Here is a 20,522-nt window from a genome sequence, read left to right on the forward strand (position 1 = left end):
CCCCTTAGCAAGGGATGCATCACCCCCCCGCATATCCCCCTCACCGTCCCCTGTATCAGAGTCGGTATCCGTGTCATCTTGCATTATCTGGGCAAGAGTACGCTTCTTAGGGTAAACAAGTGGAGTCTTTGAAGAGGTAGTGGGAGCTGAATACGACAAAACCTCAACAGACTTTTTCAAAACCTGTGTTTCAGTCATCTTAGGAGCTATCCTAGATGAAATCTGGGATATCATTCCCCTAAGAGAATCCACCCATGGGGGTTCGGATTCAGAAGGCTGAGACAGTACATTACAGTTCTGAGTACATGAGATAGACTCTTCAGGTGAAGATACACACTCTGCAGCACAAGATACAGAGTCCCTAGACATGGTTATGTGAGCTATACAAACACAAACACACACACACGAAAATGTCAAGCACAAATTCCCCCAGAGTACCTTCAGAGAGACACAGAGTATAAGGAGCCAGCCACACAGCGTCTCAGTAGGCAGTTTATACAGTAAACAGCCGGCGCTGTCTGAACCACCTTAATAGATTAAACAGTTACTTTAACACTCTCCCCCCTTGTCTATAACACCCTGGTACCGCTGGAGTTGTGGAGGGCAGCGCTCCCTGTCAGTGTCTCTTCAGTGTGATCTGCCGGGAGAAAATGGCGCTTGTGAGTGCTGGATCCACTCTGAGGGAGAAGCCCCGCCCCCTGTAAGGGAGCGTCTTCCCGCACTTTATAGATTATACTGGCCTGAGGTGATTTAGCTGCTAACAGTGGGACTAGCCCCTGTTAGCATAGTGACCAGTGTAGGGTATGTTGCGCTGGCCCAGGGCGCCCCTCACAGTGCCGCACATCAGTACCGCTGAGCCCTCCGGAGTGCAGCTTCACAGGGCTGCGCTCCAACCCTTATGCCGCCATTTCACGCCGGTGACCCGCTTACTGGGGCACCGGCGTCATACTCACCACTCCGTCTTCTGGCTCTGTTAGGGGGTGGCGGCCTTGCTGCAGGAGTGAGCGGTCGGCTCGGGGGCTTGCGATCATCACTCTCAGGAGCTCAGTATCCTGTCAGCGGAGATAGGAGCCATTAACCTCTAGGGTTGGATCCCACTCCCCTACCTAAGTCCCACGAAGCAGGGAGGCTGTTGCCAGCAGCCTCCCTGTACCTAACTCATTAAAAAAACACAATAAAACCAGAGAAACTCCTAGTAGCTCCCCTAGCTGTGACCGGCTCCACCAGGCACATTTTCTAAATGGAGTCTGGTAGGAGGGGCACAGAGGGAGGAGCCAGCCCACACTATTAAAACTCTTAAAGTGCACATGGCTCTGAAGGGACCCGTCTATACCCCATGGTACTAATGTGGACCCCAGCATCCTCTAGGACGTAAGAGAAAATAAGATTTTACTTACCGGTAAATCTATTTCTCGTAGTCCGTAGTGGATGCTGGGGACTCCGTAAGGACCATGGGGAATAGACGGGCTCCGCAGGAGACATGGGCACTTCAAGAAAGAATTTCGATTCTGGTGTGCTCTGGCTCCTCCCTCTATGTCCCTCCTCCAGACCTCAGTTAGAGAAACTGTGCCCGGAAGAGCTGACAGTACAAGGAAAGGATTTTGGTAATCCAGGGCAAGATACATACCAGCCACACCAATCACACCGTATAACTTGTGATAAACTTACCCAGTCAACAGTATGAACAACAACAGAGCATCAGTTCAACCCTGATGCAACTATAACATAACCCTTATTGCAGCAATAACTATATACAAGTATTGCAGAAGAAGTCCGCACTTGGGACGGGCGCCCAGCATCCACTACGGACTACGAGAAATAGAATTACCGGTGAGTAAATTCTTATTTTCTCTGACGTCCTAGTGGATGCTGGGGACTCCGTAAGGACCATGGGGATTATACCAAAGCTCCCAAACGGGCGGGAGAGTGCGGATGACTCTGCAGCACCGATTGAGCAAACACAAGGTCCTCCTCAGCCAGGGTATCAAACTTATAGAACTTTGCAAAAGTGTTTGAACCTGACCAAGTAGCCGCTCGGCACAGCTGTAATGCCGAGACCCCTCGGGCAGCCGCCCAGAAAGAGCCCACCTTCCTAGTGGAATGGGCCTTAACTGATTTTGGCAGCGGCAATCCAGCCGCAGAATGAGCCTGCTGAATCGTGTTACAGATCCAGCGAGCAATAGTTTGTTTTGAAGCAGGAGCACCAAGACTCTGTTTTCTTGATCCTAGCCGTTCTGGCTACATAAACCTTCAAAGCCCTGACCACATCAAGCAACTCGGAATCCTCCAAGTCAGTAGTAGCCACAGGCACCACAATAGGTTGGTTTATATGAAAAGATGAAACCACTTTCGGCAGGAATTGTGGACGGGTCCTCAATTCTGCTCTATCCGCACGGAAAAACAGATAGGGGCTTTTATGTGACAAAGCCGCCAATTCTGACACACGCCTAGCCGAAGCCAAGGCTAGTAGCATGACCACCTTCCACGTGAGATATTTCAATTCCACCGTTTTGAGTGGTTCAAACCAGTGGGATTTCAGGAAACTCAACACCACGTTAAGATCCCAAGGTGCCACTGGAGGCACAAAAGGGGGCTGAATATGCAGCACTCCCTTTACAAACGTCTGAACTTCAGGTAGAGAAGCCAGCTCTTTTTGAAAGAAAATGGATAGGGCCGAAATCTGGACCTTAATGCGACACAATTTTAGGCCCAAAGTCACTCCTGACTGTAGGAAGTGAAGGAAACGGCCCAGCTGGAATTCCTCCGTAGGGGCATTCCTGGCCTCACACCAAGCAACATATTTTCGCCATATACGGTGATAATGTTGAGCTGTCACGTCCTTCCTAGCCATTATCAGCGTAGGAATGACCTCATCCGGAATGCCTTTCTCTGCTAGGATCCGGCGTTCAACCGCCATGCCGTCAAACGCAGCCGCGGTAAGTCTTGGAACAGACAGGGCCCCTGTTGCAACAAGTCCTGTCTTAGAGGAAGAGGCCACGGGTCCTCTGTGAGCATTTCTTGCAGATCTGGATACCAAGTCCTTCTTGGCCAATCCGGAACAATGAGTATTGTTCTCACTCCTCTTTTTCTTATGATTCTCAGCACCTTGGGTATGAGAGGAAGAGGAGGAAATACATAGACCGACTGGAACACCCACGGTGTCACCAGTGCGTCTACAGCTATCGCCTGAGGGTCTCTTGACCTGGCGCAATACCTCTGTAGCTTTTTGTTGAGGCGGGATGCCATCATGTCCACCTGTGGCAGTTCCCACCGACTTGCAATCTGCGTGAAGACTTCTTGATGAAGTCCCCACTCTCCCGGGTGGAGGTCGCGCCTGCTGAGGAAGTCTGCTTCCCAGTTGTAAACTCCCGGGATGAACACTGCTGACAGTGCGCTTACATGATTCTCCGCCCAGCGAAGAATTCTGGTGGCTTCCGCCATTGCCACCCTGCTCCTTGTGCCGCCTTGTCGGTTTACATGAGACACAGCGGTGATGTTGTATGACTAAATCAGAACCGGTTGGTCGCGAATAGGGTCTCCGCTTGACGTAGGGCGTTGTATATGGCCCTTAGTTCCAGGATGTTGATGTGAAGGCAAGTCTCCTGACTTGACCACAGCCCTTGGAAATTTCTTCCCTGTGTGACTGCTCCCCACCCTCGGAGGCTTGCATCCGTGGTCACCAGGACCCAGTCCTGAATGCCGAATCTGCGGCCCTCGAGAAGGTGAGCACTCTGCAGCCACCACAGGAGTGACACCCTGGCCCTGGGGGATAGGGTGATTAACCGATGCATCTGAAGATGTGATCCGGACCATTTGTTCAGTAAGTCCCATTGAAAGGTCCTCGCATGGAACCTGCCGAAGGGAATGGCTTCGTATGATGCCACCATCATTCCCAGGACTCGAGTGCAGTGATGCACTGACACCTGTTTTGGTTTTAATAGGTTCCTGACCAGTGTCATGAGTTCCTGAGCTTTCTCTATCGGGAGATAAACCCTTTTCTGGTCTGTGTCCAGAATCATGCCCAGGAAAGGCAGACGAGTCGTAGGAATCAACTGCGACTTTGGAATATTTAGAATCCAGCCGTGTTGCCGTAACACTTCCAGAGAACGTGCTACGCTGATCAGCAACTGCTCTCTTGGCCTCGCTTTTATGAGGAGATCGTCCAAGTATGGGATAATTGTGACCCCTTGCTTCCACAGGAGTACCATCATTTCCGCCATTACCTTGGTAAATATTCTCGGAGCCGTGGAGAGACCAAACGGCAACGTCTGAAATTGGTAATGACAATCCTGTACCACAAATCTGAGGTACGCCTGATGAGGTGGATAAATGGGGACATGAAGGTATGCATCCTTTATGTCCAGAGACACCATAAAATCCCCCCCTTCCAGGCTTGCGATGACCGCTCTCAGCGATTCCATCTTGAACCAAACCTTTTCAGGTATATGTTCAGGGATTTTAAATTCAATATGGGTCTGACCGAACCGTACGGTTTCGGTACTACAAACATGGTCGAATAATAACCCCTTCCTTGTTGAAGGAGGGGAACCTTGACCACCACCTGTTGAAGATACAATTTGTGAATTGCAGTTAACACTATTTCCCTCTCGAGGGGGGAAGCTGGCAGGGCCGATTTGAGGTATCGGTGAGGGGGCATCTCTTCGAATTCCAGCTTGTATCCCCGAGACACAATATCTATTGCCCAGGGATCCAACTGGGAGTGAACCCACTTGTGGCTGAAATTTCGGAGACGCGCCCCCACCGGGCCTAGCTCCGCCTGTGGAGCCCCAGCGTCATGCGGTGGATTTTGTGGAAGCCGGGGAGGACTTCTGTTCCTGGGAACTAGCTGTGCTGAGAAAAGAGAAAATACAGAAGACTCTTGTGTGGGTGCACTCTTGTTGTGAATTGTTAATATGAAAATATTAAAACATAACTTTTATTATCTATAATTTTAAGAAAAAATCCACCCTTCTTTAATCCACTACAGTTGATTCAATAAAATATACTATTGCCCATATAGCCCCCCAATATCCATGAGAGATATAATACTTGGTTGATGGAGCTATTGGGAAATTTAAGTCTCACTAAAAGGTTAGAATTGTTCTGGTTAGTCTATATTATTAGACTTCAGGAAGGATGCAGACGCTCAGGCTCTACACCCTGATCCTATCCCACCAGCACAAGCTCAGCTTGTATTAATAAGACCTCCAACGGTCATAGATCCAAAATATTATCAGGAGTATAGGTCCTTGTTAATCTTGACAGATGTCAAATTTGTGACATGTCAAGGAGAACGGTACTGAGAGGAGTAAAAACAACAGTGATACAGATCAACTAAATGAGTAATAAGAAATGATTGAAGAACATGTGGTGATCCTGCTGTTGGTTTAGAGTCTAGAGGGTCACGAATTACAACACCGGGTATTCCCTGGGGGTCACCCTCACAGGTACTGACCCAGCCCACCACCGTTTTGCTTCCAAGATCGGACGAGATCGGGCTCTGTCGGTGGGGTATGGTAGTATTCCTTGGACCTTCTATATCAGACTCACCAATGAGAGTGCACCTAAGGAAGATTAGGGAGAGAGATAGTAAAAGTGGACGGATCTGCTGTCCACGTTAGGCACAGGGTGACCTGTGGATCATGGATGAGAGTCCGCAGATGTATTGAAAGGGATGAAAAAAGTAAAGTGAAAAGAACTTAAACTAAAGAGAAAGGGAACGCTTAGCTTGAAGCCAAGTACTGTCAGAACATTTCGATGATTATACAAATTGCTAACAATGTTAGGTTGTGCTCAGTAATAGCTCTACCAGAAAGAAATTTTTTTGTATATAGTTTTTTGATGAAAGATGAGAGAGGTTGGAGCATAAGCCCCAAGGGGTATAAGTTATCCCATTAATTCACACATAAGCTATAGGAAAACAGAACAAATTACACAATTGATATGAGTACCTTATCGCCTAGTTGGTGAATGGTTTAAAGGAACAGTATCGTGTGAACATGTTTTGTAACCCCCTTAGATCAACAGTAGGCTCAGTTAATGAACATTCCATCTATTATCCTGATGGTCGACAATAATATAAACAACTGATCAACTTGTGGGAGCTTTCATACAGTCCCACTCGCTGCTAAGATAGAACGTCCCACATACGCTCGGTTGCCGAGCAACGGGACGCTCTCACTTCGACCTCCGGGTCCTGGACGGGAAGTGACGTCACCCAACGTAGCCCAAAGACTCCCCGTATCCAGGCAACATGATGCCGGAAGTACTCTTCGGAGACTACAGGCACGACAGGGACATAACAGATCGACATCATTAACAGCAAGCGGTTATCTCTGTATCTGTGACATATGAAATCATAGCATAATAACAGTGGAGCATGACTCCTCTCCCTTCCCGTATAATGTGTTTCTGCTAGAGCACAGTGTATAGGTTGCTAGGCAACCGGACTCATCACGTCACTTCCGCTGAGCATAGCGGAGGGTAGTGGATTATCTCACTGATTAAGCATATCGTAGCCATTGGCTAATAACCACCCACATGGGTATTTAAACCCATATTACTTCAGTACACCAGCAGCATTGGAAGTGAGCAAGCCCGCAGGACGGGTGAAACGCGTTTTCCAGCATCCTAGCATGACCTATCCCAGCATTCCAGCATAAATTACTCCAACATCAATCAAGGATAGAAGGAGTCAATTTTACACCCTGATACTAAGTGACTGACCCAGGGACCGGTACACTCTTTCATTTTTCTGTCTTGCTGTGTTTTCACCAACTATATTTTAATTCTTTTCTCCCAATTAATCTCATACACCCAGATAGCAATCAGGCACGCTTCCTTCTTTCCTCTCTCCCTTACAGCCACATCATACTCTTTCTTCATCCTTATCAGGGCAGCCCAGGGATCTGGGCAGCGATTGTTATTACACACTCTCTTTATCACCTTTGCTCTTTGTCATCATCTTTCTCTTTTCAAAACCAATCTTTGTTCTTCTTATTCTTTCTTGTGTTTTTTCCCCGTAGCGCCTTGTTTGCTACTTGCTTTAGCAAAATCAGTATAACCACTTGTCCACAGTTTATGATTCCTATCAATCTGTCTGGACAGCATTCAGTACAGAATTTTTATCACATTTGTGCCTCAGTACCTCAGAAATCAGCTCTCAAGGGGCCTGTGTGTTTTTTTCCCCCACGCTCAGTTACACTGCCAACAGGAATACTCCTTTTATACATCTGAGATTGTGGACATTTTGAAACGTGTATATTTATGGAAGATGTCCTAGTTCTGTAGCTTTAAATATCATTCAGACTGAAATAGGCTTGTCCAGGAATCTAAGCAGGAATATTACATTGTTATTTTCTTGAAACTATCCAGGAATCTAGGCAGGAATATCACACTGGTATTTCCTTTAAACCATTCACCAACTAGGCGATAAGGTACTCATATCAATTGTGTAATTTGTTCTGTTTTCCTATAGTTTATGTGTGAATTAATGGGATAACTTGTACCCCTTGGGGCTTATGCTCCAACCTCTCTCATCTTTCATCAAAAAACTATATACAAAAAAAATTCTTTCTGGTAGAGCTATTACTGAACACAACCTAACATTGTTAGCAATTTGTATAATCATCGAAATGTTCTGACAGTACTTGGCTTCAAGCTAAGCGTTCCCTTTCTCTTTAGTTTAAGTTCTTTTCACTTTACTTTTTTCATCCCTTTCAATACATCTGCGGACTCTCATCCATGATCCACAGGTCACCCTGTGCCTAACGTGGACAGCAGATCCGTCCACTTTTACTATCTCTCTCCCTAATCTTCCTTAGGTGCACTCTCATTGGTGAGTCTGATATAGAAGGTCCAAGGAATACTACCATACCCCACCGACAGAGCCCGATCTCGTCCGATCTTGGAAGCAAAACGGTGGTGGGCTGGGTCAGTACCTGTGAGGGTGACCCCCAGGGAATACCCGGTGTTGTAATTCGTGACCCTCTAGACTCTAAACCAACAGCAGGATCACCACATGTTCTTCAATCATTTCTTATTACTCATTTAGTTGATCTGTATCACTGTTGTTTTTACTCCTCTCAGTACCGTTCTCCTTGACATGTCACAAATTTGACATCTGTCAAGATTAACAAGGACCTATACTCCTGATAATATTTTGGATCTATGACCGTTGGAGGTCTTATTAATACAAGCTGAGCTTGTGCTGGTGGGATAGGATCAGGGTGTAGAGCCTGAGTGTCTGCATCCTTCCTGAAGTCTAATAATATAGACTAACCAGAACAATTCTAACCTTTTAGTGAGACTTAAATTTCCCAATAGCTCCATCAACCAAGTATTATATCTCTCATGGATATTGGTGGGCTATATGGGCAATAGTATATTTTATTGAATCAACTGTAGTGGATTAAAGAAGGGTGGATTTTTTCTTAAAATTATAGATAATAAAAGTTATGTTTTAATATTTTCATATTAACAATTCACAACAAGAGTGCACCCACACAAGAGTCTTCTGTATTTTATCTTTTCTCTAGCTTGTCCCTGACTCTGGGTGCACCACCAGACATATTTATCAGAAACGAATTATTCGTACATATTATATGCTATTCTGGTACTCTACTATTATTATTATTATTATCATTATCTTTTCTGAAACCTTCAAAACTGGTGCGGAATCATGCCTACTCTGTGAACTAGCTGTGTTGTGCAGCTTCTTTCCTCTGCCCCTGCCCCTGGCAAGAAAGGACGCACCTCGGACTTTCTTGCTTTTCTGTGATCGAAAGGACTGCATTTGGTAATACGGTGCTTTCTTAGGCTGTGAGGAAACATATGGCAAAAAATTTGACTTTCCAGCAGTAGCTGTGGAGACCAGGTCCGAGAGACCCTCCCCAAACAATTCCTCACCCTTGTAAGGTAAAACCTCCATGTGCCTTTTTGAGTCGGCATCACCTGTCCATTGCCGAGTTCACAGGACCCTTCTGGCAGAAATCGACATAGCATTTATTCTAGAACCCAGTAGACTAATGTCTCTTTGAGCATCTCTCATATATAGGACAGCGTCTTTTATATGCCCCAGGGACAATAATATAGTATCCTTGTCTAAGGTATCAAGTTCCTCAGACAGGGTGTCCGTCCATGCTGCTACAGCACTACACACCCAGGCCGACGCGATCGCCGGCCTCAGTAAGGTACCTGAATGTGTATAAATGGACTTCAGGGTACCCTCCTGCTTTCTATCCGCAGCATCTTTGAGGGTAGCCGTATCCTGTGATGGCAGGGCTACCTTCTTGGATAAGCGTGTTAAAGCTTTGTCCACCCTAGGGGAGGATTCCCAGCGTAACCTGTCCGTTGGCGGGAAAGGATACGCCATAAGAATCCGTTTGGAAATCTGCAGTTTTTTATCTGGAGATTCCCAAGCCTTTTCACATAACTCATTTAGCTCGTGTGACGGGGGAAAGGTTACCACCTGCTTCTTTTCCCCATACATATGAACCCTCTTGTCAGGGACTGGGGTTTCCTCTGTGATGTGCAACACATCCTTAATTGCTATAATCATATAACGGATGGATTTAGCTAATTTTGGCTGTAACTTTGCATCATCGTAATCGACACTGGAGTCAGAATCCATGTCTGTATCTGTGTCAACAATTTGGGATAGTGGGCGCTTCTGAGACCCTGACAGTCTCTGCGACATAGGATCAGGCACGGGCTGAGACCCTGACTGTCCTGAGGCTTCAGCTTTTTCCAACCTTTTATGCAAGGAATTAACATTATTATTTAAAACCTGCCACATATCCATCCAATCAGGTGTCGGCGCCGTCGGCGGAGACACCACATTCATTTGCTCCCGCTCTGCTTCCACATAGCCTTCCTCGTCAAACATGTCGACACAAGCGTACCGACACACCACACACACAGGGAATGCCCTTTTTGAAGACAGTTCCCCCACAAGGCCCTTTGGAGAGACAGAGAGAGAGTATGCCTGCACACACCCCAGCGCTATAAACCCAGGAATAACACAGTAACTTAATGTTAACCCAGTAGCTGCTGTTATATTGATTTTTGCGCCTAATTATGTGCCCCCCCCTCTCTTTTTACCCTCTTCTACCGTGTATCTGCAGGGGAGAGCCTGGGGAGCTTCCTCTCAGCGGAGCTGTGGAGAAAAAATGGCGCTGGTGAGTGCTGAGGAAGAAGCCCCGCCCCCTCGACGGCGGGCTTCTGTCCCGCTTAAATATGCATTTTCTTGGCAGGGGCTCATACATATATACAGTGCCCAACTGTATATATGTTCACTTTTGCCAAAAAGAGGTCCAAATGCTGCCCAGGGCGCCCCCCCTGCGCCCTGCACCCTTACAGTGACCGGAGTATGTGAGGTGTGTGGGAGCAATGGCGCACAGCTGCAGTGCTGTGCGTTACCTCAGTGAAGACCAGAGTCTTTTGCCGCCGATTTCAAAGTCTTCTTGCTTCTCATACTCACCCGGCTTCTGTCTTCCGGCTCTGCGAGGGGGACGGCGGCGCGGCTCTGGGATCGGACGACGAGGGAGAGATCCTGTGTACGATCCCTCTGGAGCTAATGGTGTCCAGTAGCCTAAGAAGCAGGACCTAGCTTCAGAGAGTAGGGCTGCTTCTCTCCCCTCTGTCCCACGATGCAGGGAGTCTGTTGCCAGCAGAGCTCCCTGAAAATAAAAAACCTAACAAAATACTTTCTCACAGCAAGCTCAGGAGAGCTCACTGAAAAGCACCCAGCTTGTCCGGGCACAGATTCAAACTGAGGTCTGGAGGAGGGACATAGAGGGAGGAGCCAGAGCACACCAGAATCTAAATTCTTTCTTAAAGTGCCCATGTCTCCTGCGGAGCCCGTCTATTCCCCATGGTCCTTACGGAGTCCCCAGCACCCACTAGGACGTTAGAGAAAATAGGATTTTTATTACCTACCGGTAAATCCTTTTCTCATAGTCCGTAGATACTGGGGTCGATTTAGTACCATGGGGTATAGATGGGTCCACTAGGAGCCTTAGACACTTTAAGAATTTGATAGTGTGGGCTGGCTCCTCCCTCTATGCCCCTCCCACCAGACTCAGTCTAGGAAACTGTGCCCGAGGGGACGGACATACTTTGAGAGAATGATAGATAAGGATAGTGGCGAGATTCCGTACCAGCACACACAAGAGGAAAGCCAAGCTAACCAAACTTGAAACAGGAACAGCAACAGCTGAACCAACATTACTTAACCAAGTAACAGTGCAGGAAGAACGAAGCACTGGGCGGGCGCCCAGCATCCTCTACAGACTACGAGAAAAGGATTTACCGTAGCACAGGTTCTCAAACTCGGTCCTCAATACCCCACACGGTCCATGTTTTGCAGGTCACTTGTAGATTTTTAAAATGTGACAGTTGGTCATACACAGTGCACCTGCTGGGTGACATGGAAAACGTGAACTGTGTGGGGTCCTGAGGACAGAGTTTGAGAACCACTGCCCTAGAGGATACTGGGGTCCATTTAGTACCATGGGGATGTACCAAAGCTTCCAAACCGGGTGGGAGAGTGCTGAGGTTCCTGCAAAACTGATTGACCAAACTGAAGGTCCTCAGAGACCAAAGTATCAAACTTGTAGACAAACATATCGAACTTAGCAAACGTGTTCGAACCCGACCAAGTAGCTGCTCGGCAGAGCTGTAAAGCCGAGACAGCCCGGGCAGCCGCCCAGGAAGAACCCACCGACCTAGTAGAGTGGGCCTGTACAGATTTTGGACATGGCAAACCTGCAGTGGAATAAGCATGCTGGATAGTAAGCCTGATCCAGCATGCAATAGACTGCTTTGAAGCAGAGCACCCAATCTTATTGGTATAATAAAGAACAAACAGCGAGTCAGTTTTTCTGTGATGAGCTGTTCTCTTCACATACACCTTCAAAGCCCTCACAACATCCAAAGACTTGGTTGGTTGATGTGAAATGCAGACACCACTTTAGGAAGAAATTGCTGACGAGTTCTAAATTCAGCTCTGTCCTCATGGAAAATAAATAGGGATTATTATGAGACAAAGCCCCCAATTCCAACACAGGTCTTGCTGATGCCAAGATCAACAGTGTGACGGTCTTCCATGTAAGATATTTTATGTCCACCTCCTGTAACGGTTCAAACCAGTCTGATTGGAGGAACTGCAGCACCATGTTGAGTTCCTAAGGTGCTGTGGAAGGCACAAAGGGAGGTTGGATGTGCAGAACACATTTCAAGAATGTTTGGACCTCAGGGAGAGAAGCCAATTGTTTTTTAAAGAAAATGGACAAGGCCGAAATCTGGACTTTTATGGAGCCCAGACTTAGGCCCACATCCACACCTGACTGCAGAAAAAGCAGGAACGTCCCAGATGAAAGACCACTGCAGAACAATTTCTAGTCTCACACCAAGAGACGTATTTCTTACGATGTTAATGCTTAGACGTTACCCCCTTCCTGGCTTGGATTATAGTCGGGATTGAGCTTCTTGTTAAACCAAGAGGCCATCATGTCGATCTGTGGATATTCCCATCGATTTGTCAAACAACTGAACACCTCCAGGTTGAAGAAGATGTAAGGCCTGCAGAAGGGCGTTCCAGAATGTTGATTGGAAGGACAACTTCCTGACTTTCATCTTCCTTGAAACAGCACCCCTGAGTGACTGCTCCCAAACCTCTGAGGCTTGCGTCAGTGGTTAACAGAATCCAGTTCTGAATTCCGAACCTCGATGAGGCGAGAAGTCTGTAGCCACCACAGAAGGGAGATCCTGGCTTTTGGCGACAGACGGATCCTCTGGTGCATGTGAAGATGCGATCCGGACCATTTGTCCAACAGATCTAGCTGGAAGGGTCTTGCTTGAAACCTTCCGTATTGAAGAGCCCCGTAAGAGGCCACCATGTTCCCACAAAGGCGAATGCATAGATGCACCGACACCCGGGTTGGCTTCAGGACGTCCCGAACCCTCAACTGGATCACAAATGCCTTTTCCAACAGAAGGAACACTTTCTGCGACTCCGTGTCCAGAATCATTTCCAGGAATGGGAGCCTCCTTGTTGGCTCTAGGTGAGAGTTCGGAAGGTTCAGAATCCACCCATGATCCTGGAGGATTTTGGTTGAGAGACCAATGCTGTCCAGCAACCTCTCCCTGGACGGCGCCTTTATCAAAAGATCGTCCAGGTACGGAATTATGTTCACTCCCTGCCTGTGGAGTATAAACATCATCTCTGCCATCACCTTGGTGAACACCCTCGGTGCCGTGGAGAGACCAAAGGGCAGGGCCTGGAACTGGTAGTGACAGTCCTGCAGTGCAAACCGTAGATAGGACTGATGAGGCGGCCAGATCGGAATGTGAAGGTACGCATCCTTGATATCCAGAGACACTAGGAATTCCCCCTTCTTCAGATCTGAGATTACCGCTCTCAGAGACTCCATCTGCAATTTGAACACTCGTAAGTATGGGTTCAAAGACTTGAGGTTCAGAATCGGTCTTACCGAACTAATTTGTTTCGGTATTACAAACTTGGAGTAGTACCCCTTGTTGAGCAAATGAGGTGGAACTGGAACAATGACTAAAGACTGTACCAATTTTTAGATGGCATACTGTAAAGGTATACTTGCCTTTTGTGAAAATGGCAAGCCTGATTTGAAGAATCTGTGAGGTGGGAGTTTTTGGAACTCCAGTCTGTAGCCCTGGGAAATAAGATCTATGACCCAGGGATCCTGTCAAGAACTTGACCATATCTGACTGAAGGATTCTAGTCTGGCTCCCACCTGACAGCCCTCCCGAATTGCGGTCCACCGCCAAGCTCAAGTCTTTGAGGAATCAGAGCCTGGGTACCTGCAGTTGGTGGCTTGCGTGGTTTACCTCTTGTGCCGCTGGAGGACGTAGAAGCACCTCTGGATTTGTCCTTGAACTTGGCCGTCCGAAAGGACTGTAACTTAGAAGCTGAACAAGTCTTCTTGGTTGGGGGTGCTGCGGAAGGAAGATAGGTAGACTTACCCGCAGTAGTTGTGGAGATCCATTTGTCTAGTTCATCTCCAAACAAGACCTCTCCTGTGAATGGTAGGACTTTCACGCCTTTCATGGAATCCACATCAGCAGTGCACTGGCATAGCCACAAGCCCCTGCGTTCCGACACTGCCATAGCGGTGGTGCGTGCGTTAAGCAAGCCTCTCTCTTTTATGGTTTCCACCATAAAGTTTGCAGAGTCCTGTATATGCTGCAGGAGTAAAACATCTCCCCTAGACAAGGAATCTAACCCCTCAATTAGGTTACCTGACCATTTTGCAATGTCTTTTGTGATCCACGCACATGCAATAGTGGGTCTTTGGGCCACCCCAGCAGCTGTGTACAATGATTTGAGTGTAGTCTCAATTTTACGATCAGCCGTGTCTTTAAGGGAGGCTGCACCAGAAACAGGCAATACAATTTTTCGTGACAGCCTAGAGACTGATGCGCCCACTATTGGTGGATTTTTCCATTTTTTCCTATCCTCCAGAGGAAAGGGAAAAGAGGAGAGCAACCTTTTAGGGATCTGAAATTTCTTATCAGGATTAACCCCAAGGTTCTTCAAACAGGGAATTCAATACCTTTGACACAGGAAAAGTGCCTGAGGACTTCTTTTTTACATTAAAAATAGGATTCTAATACCTACCGGTAAATCCTTTTCTTTTAGTCCGTAGAGCATGCTAGGGATGTTTCAAGAACCATGGGGGGGTATAGACGGGATCTGCAGGAGACATGGGCACACTATAAGACTATGAATGGGTGTGAACTGGCTCCTCCCTCTATGACCCTCCTCCAGACTCCAGTTATAGGAACTGTGCCCAGGGAGACGGACATTTCGAGGAAAGGATTTATTTAACTACTTTAAACTAAGGTGAGATACATACCAGCTCACACCACTAATACGCCGTACAACATGGCATTCAACAAAAACGCATGCAACGGCATGACCAACAACAGTCACAGACTGACCAAACTCAACGCAACATGAGCATAACTATAGCAAACTGCAGACACAGCCCGCACTGGGACGGGCGCCCAGCATCCTCTACGGACTAAGAGAAAAGGATTTACCGGTAGGTATTAAAACCCTATTTTCTCATACGTCCTAGAGGATGCTGGGGATGCTTCAAGAACCATGGGGTTTATACCAAAGCTCTAGAACGGGCGGGAGAGTGCGGATGACTCTGCAGCACCGATTGACCAAACAAGAGGTTCTCCTCAGCCAGGGTATCAAACTTGTAAAACTTCGCAAAGGTGTTTGAACCCGACCAAGTAGCAGCTCGGCAAAGTTGTAACGCCGAGACTCCCCGGGCAGCCACCCAGGATGAGCCCACCTTTCTGGTAGAATGGGCTTTCACCGATTTCGGTAACGGCAATCCTGCCGTAGAATGAGCCTGCTGAATCGTATTACAAATCCAGCGCGCAATAGTCTGCTTAGAAGCAGGAGCCCCAATCTTGTTGGGAGCCCACAGGACAAACAGAGCCTCTCTTTTCATAATCTGCGCCGTTCTGGCGACATAGATATTCAAAGCTCTGACCACATCGAGAAACTTTGACTCCGCCAAGGCGTCAGTAGCCACTGGCTCCACAATTGGCTGGTTAACATGAAATGATGAAACCACTTTTGGCAGAATTTGCTGACGAGTTCTCAACTCCGCTCTATCAGCATGGAAAATCAAATAGGGGCTTTTGTGAGATAAAGCGCCGCCAACTCAGATACTCGCCTTGCAGATGCCAAGGCCAACAACATGACCACTTTCCAAGTTAGGAATTTTAACTCAACCTTGCGCAAAGGTTCAAACCAATGTGATTGCAAGAACTGCAACACCACATTAAGGTCCCATGGTGCCACTGGGGGCACAAAGGGAGGTTGGATGTGCAGCACGCCTTTTACGAAGGTCTGAACTTCTGGAAGGGAGGCCAATTCTTTTTGAAAAAAGATCGATAAGGACGAAATCTGTACCTTAATAGAGCCTAACTTTAAGCCCGCATCCACACCTGCTTGTAGGAAATGGAGCAACCGCCGCAGGTGAAATTCTTCCGTAGGAGCCTTTTTGGATTCACACCAAGACACATATTTTCTCCAAATACGGTGGTAATGCTTTGCCGTTACTTCTTTTCTAGCCTGAAGAAGTGTAGGAATGACTTCACTGGGAATACCCTTTTGGGTTAGGATTTGGCGTTCAACCGCCACGCCGTCAAATGCAGCCACGGTAAGTCCTGATACACGCACGGCCCCTGTTGTAACAGGTCCTCCCGAAGAGGAAGAGGCCAGGGATCTTCTATGAGCAACTCCTGAAGATCTGGATACCAGGCCCTTTTTGGCCAATCCGGAACAATGAGGATTGCCGGAACCCTTGTTCTTCTTATAATTTTTATCACCCTTGGAATGAGTGGAAGTGGAGGGAGCACATAGACCGACTGAAACACCCACGGTGTCACTAGGGCGTCCACCGCTATCGCCTGAGGGTCCCTTGACCTGGAACAATATTTCTGAAGTTTCTTGTTGAGGCGGGACACCATCATGTCCACTTGAGGAACTCCCCAATGATTTGTCACTTCTGCAAAGACCTCTTGATGAAGACCCCACTCTCCTGGATGGAGATCGTGTCTGCTGAGGAAATCTGCTTCCCAGTTGTCCACTCCTGGAATGAAGACCGCTGCCAGAGTGCTGCCATGTCTTTCCGCCCTGCGAAGAATCTTCTTGGGCTGTTTGCAGGAAATGTAGTAATCGACCCAGTTGAATTTCCTCCGTCGGGCCTTACTGGCCTCGCACCACGCTACATATTTTCGCCAATTGCGGTGATAATGTTTTTGCGGTTACATCCTTCCTGGCTTTGATCAGGATAGGGATGACTTCATCCGGAATGCCTTTTTTCCTTCAGGATCCGGCGTTCAACCGCCATGCCGTCAAACGCAGCCGCGGTAAGTCTTGGAACAGACAGGGTCCTTGCTGGAGCAGGTCCCTTCTTAGAGGTAGAGGCCACGGATCCTCCGTGAGCATCTCTTGAAGTTCCGGTTACCAAGTCCTTCTTGGCCAATCCGGAGCCACGAATATAGTGCTTACTCCTCTCCATCTTATCAATCTCAGTACCTTGGGTATGAGAGGCAGAGGAGGGAACACATACCCTGACTGGTACACCCACGGTGTTACCAGAGCGTCTACAGCTATTGCCTGAGGGTCCCTGGACCTGGCGCAATACCTGTCGAGTTTTTCCCAACGGTTTATAATCATGTGGAAGACTTCTGGGTGAAGTCCCCACTCTCCCGGGTGGAGGTCGTGTCTGCTGAGGAAGTCTGCTTCCCAGTTGTCCATTCCCGGAATGAATACTGCTGACAGTGCTATCACATGATTTTCCGCCCAGCGAAGAATCCTTGCAGCTTCTGCCATTGCCCTCCTGCTTCTTGTGCCACCCTGTCTGTTTACGTGGGTGACTGCCGTGATGTTGTCCGACTGGATCAACACCGGCTGACCTTGAAGCAGAGGTCTTGCTAAGCTTAGAGCATTGTAAATGTCCCTTAGCTTCAGGATATTTATGTGAAGTGATGTCTCCAGGCTTGACCATAAGCCCTGGATATTCCTTCCCTGTGTGACTGCTCCCCAGCCTCGCAGGCTGGCATCCGTGGTCACCAGGACCCAGTCCTGAATGCCGAATCTGCGGCCCTCTAGAAGATGAGCACTCTGCAACCACCACAGGAGGGACACCCTTGTCCTTGGTGACAGGGTTATCCGCTGATGCATCTGAAGATGCGACCCGGACCATTTGTCCAGCAGGTCCCACTGGAAAGTTCTTGCGTGGAATCTGCCGAATGGGATTGCTTCGTAGGAAGCCACCATTTTACCCAGAACCCTTGTGCATTGATGCACTGAGACTTGGCTCGGTTTTAGGAGGTTCCTGACTAGCTCGGATAACTCCCTGGCTTTCTCCTCCGGGAGAAACACCTTTTTCTGGACTGTGTCCAGGATCATCCCTAGGAACAGAAGACAAGTCGTCGAAACCAGCTGCGATTTTGGAATATTGAGAATCCAATCGTGCTGCCGCAACACTACCCGAGATAGTGCTACACCGACCTCCAACTGTTCCCTGGATCTTACCCTTATCAGGGAATTGTCCAAGTAAGGGATAACTAAAATTCCCTTCCTTCGAAGGAATATCATCATTTCGGCCATTACCTTGGTAAAGACCCGGGGTGCCGTGGACCATCCATACGGCAGCGTCTGAACTGATAGTGACAGTTCTGTACCACAAACCTGAGGTACCCTTGGTGAGAAGGGTAAATTGGGACATGAAGGTAAGCATCCTTGATGTCCCGAGACATCATGTAGTCCCCTTCTTCCAGGTTCGCAATCACTGCTCTGAGTGACTCAATCTTGAATTTGAACCTCTGTATGTAAGTGTTCAAAGATTTTAGATTTATAATCGGTCTCACCGAGCCGTCCGGCTTCGGTACCACAACAGTGTGGAATAATACCCCGTTCCCTGTTGCAGGAGGGGTATCTTGATTATCACCTGCTGGGAATACAGCTTGTGAATGGCTTCCAAAACTGTCTCCCTGTCAGAGGGAGACGTCGGTAAAGCCGACTTTAGGAAAACGGCGAGGGGGAGACGTCTCGAATTCTAATTTGTACCCCTGAGATATCACCTGAAGGATCCAGGGGTCTATTTGCGAGTGAGCCCACTGCGCGCTGAAATTCATTGAGACGGGCCCCCCACCGTGCCTGATTCTGCTTGTAAAGCCCCAGCGTATACTGAGGGCTTGGCAGAGGCGGGAGAGGGTTTCTGTTCCTGGGAACTGGCTGATTTCTGCAGCCTTTTTCCTCTCCCTCTGTCACGGGGCAGAAATGAGGAACCTTTTGCCCGCTTGTCCACGAAAAGACTGCGCCTGATAATACGGCGTCTTCTCATGTTGAGAGGCGACCTGGGGTACAAACGTGGATTTCCCAGCTGTTGCCGTGGCCACCAGGTCTGAAAAACCGACCCCAAATAACTCCTCCCCTTAATAAGGCAATACTTCCAAATGCCAATTGGAATATGCATCACATGACCACTGACGTGTCCATAACCCTCTACTGGTAGAAATGAACAACGCACTTAAACTTGATGCCAGTCGGCAAATATTCCGCTGTGCATAACGCATATATAGAAATGCATCTTTTAAATGCTCTATAGGCAAAAATATACTGTCCCTATCTAGGGTATCAATATTTTCAGTCAGGGAATCCGACCACGCCAACCCAGCACTGCACATCCAGGCTGAGGCGATTGCTGGTCGCAGTATAACACCAGTATGTGTGTAAATACATTTTAGGATACCCTCCTGCTTTCTATCAGCAGGATCCTTAAGGGCGGCCATCTCAGGAGAGGGTAGAGCCCTTACAAGCGTGTGAGCGCTTTATCCACCCTAGGGGGTGTTTCCCAACGCACCCTAACCTCTGGCGGGAAAGGATATAATGCCAATAACATTTTAGAAATTATCAGTTGTTATCGGGGGAAACCCACGCATCATCACACACCTCATTTAATTTCTCAGATTCAGGAAAACTACAGGTAGTTTTTCCTCACCGAACATAATACCCCTTTTTGGTGGTACTCGTATTATCAGAAATGTGTAAAACATTTTTTATTGCCTCAATCATGTAATGTGTGGCCCTACTGGAAGTCACATTTGTCTCTTCACCGTCGACACTGGAGTCAGTATCCGTGTCGGCGTCTATATCTGCCATCTGAGGTAACGGGCGCTTTAGAGCCCCTGACGGCCTATGAGACGTCTGGACAGGCACAAGCTGAGTAGCCGGCTGTCTCATGTCAACCACTGTCTTTTATACAGAGCTGACACTGTCACGTAATTTCTTCCAACAGTTCATCCACTCAGGTGTCGACCCCCTAGGGGGTGACATCACTATTACAGGCAATCTGCTCCGTCTCCACATCATTTTTCTCCTCATACATGTCGACACAAAAGTACCGACATACAGCACACACACAGGGAATGCTCTGATAGAGGACAGGACCCCACTAGCCCTTTGGGGAGACAGAGGGAGAGTTTGCCAGCACACACCAGAGCGCTATATATATACAGGGATAACCTTATATAAGTGTTTTTCCCCTTATAGCTGCTGTATAGTTAATACTGCGCCTAATTAGTGCCCCCCTCTCTTTTTTAACCCTTTCTGTAGTGTAGTGACTGCAGGGGAGAGCCAGGGAGCTTCCCTCCAACGGAGCTGTGAGGGAAAATGGCGCCAGTGTGCTGAGGAGATAGGCTCCGCCCCCTTATCGGCGGCCTTATCTTCCCGTTTTTCTGTGTATTCTGGCAGGGGTTAAATGCATCCATATAGCCCAGGAGCTATATGTGATGCATTTTTTTGCCATCCAAGGTGTTTTTTATTGCGTCTCAGGGCGCCCCCCCCCAGCGCCCTGCACCCTCAGTGACCGGAGTGTGAAGTGTGCTGAGAGCAATGGCGCACAGCTGCTGTGCTGTGCGCTACCTTGTTGAAGACAGGACGTCTTCTG

At 48.0% G+C, this 20,522-nt stretch overlaps 1 protein-coding gene and 2 pseudogenes across 4 annotated transcripts in view; 1 reads left to right on the plus strand and 2 right to left on the minus strand.

The window, feature by feature from the left end:
- The window catches only part of PAN2 (poly(A) specific ribonuclease subunit PAN2), a 295,174-nt gene that overhangs the window by 21,400 nt on the left and 253,252 nt on the right, over window positions 1-20,522 (minus strand). The window lies entirely within an intron of this gene.
- LOC135052062 (5S ribosomal RNA) lies at window positions 5,407-5,525 on the minus strand (annotated as a pseudogene).
- LOC135052063 (5S ribosomal RNA) lies at window positions 7,863-7,981 on the plus strand (annotated as a pseudogene).

This window comes from Pseudophryne corroboree, chromosome 2, assembly GCF_028390025.1.
Source record: "Pseudophryne corroboree isolate aPseCor3 chromosome 2, aPseCor3.hap2, whole genome shotgun sequence".
Taxonomy (NCBI): domain Eukaryota; kingdom Metazoa; phylum Chordata; class Amphibia; order Anura; family Myobatrachidae; genus Pseudophryne; species Pseudophryne corroboree.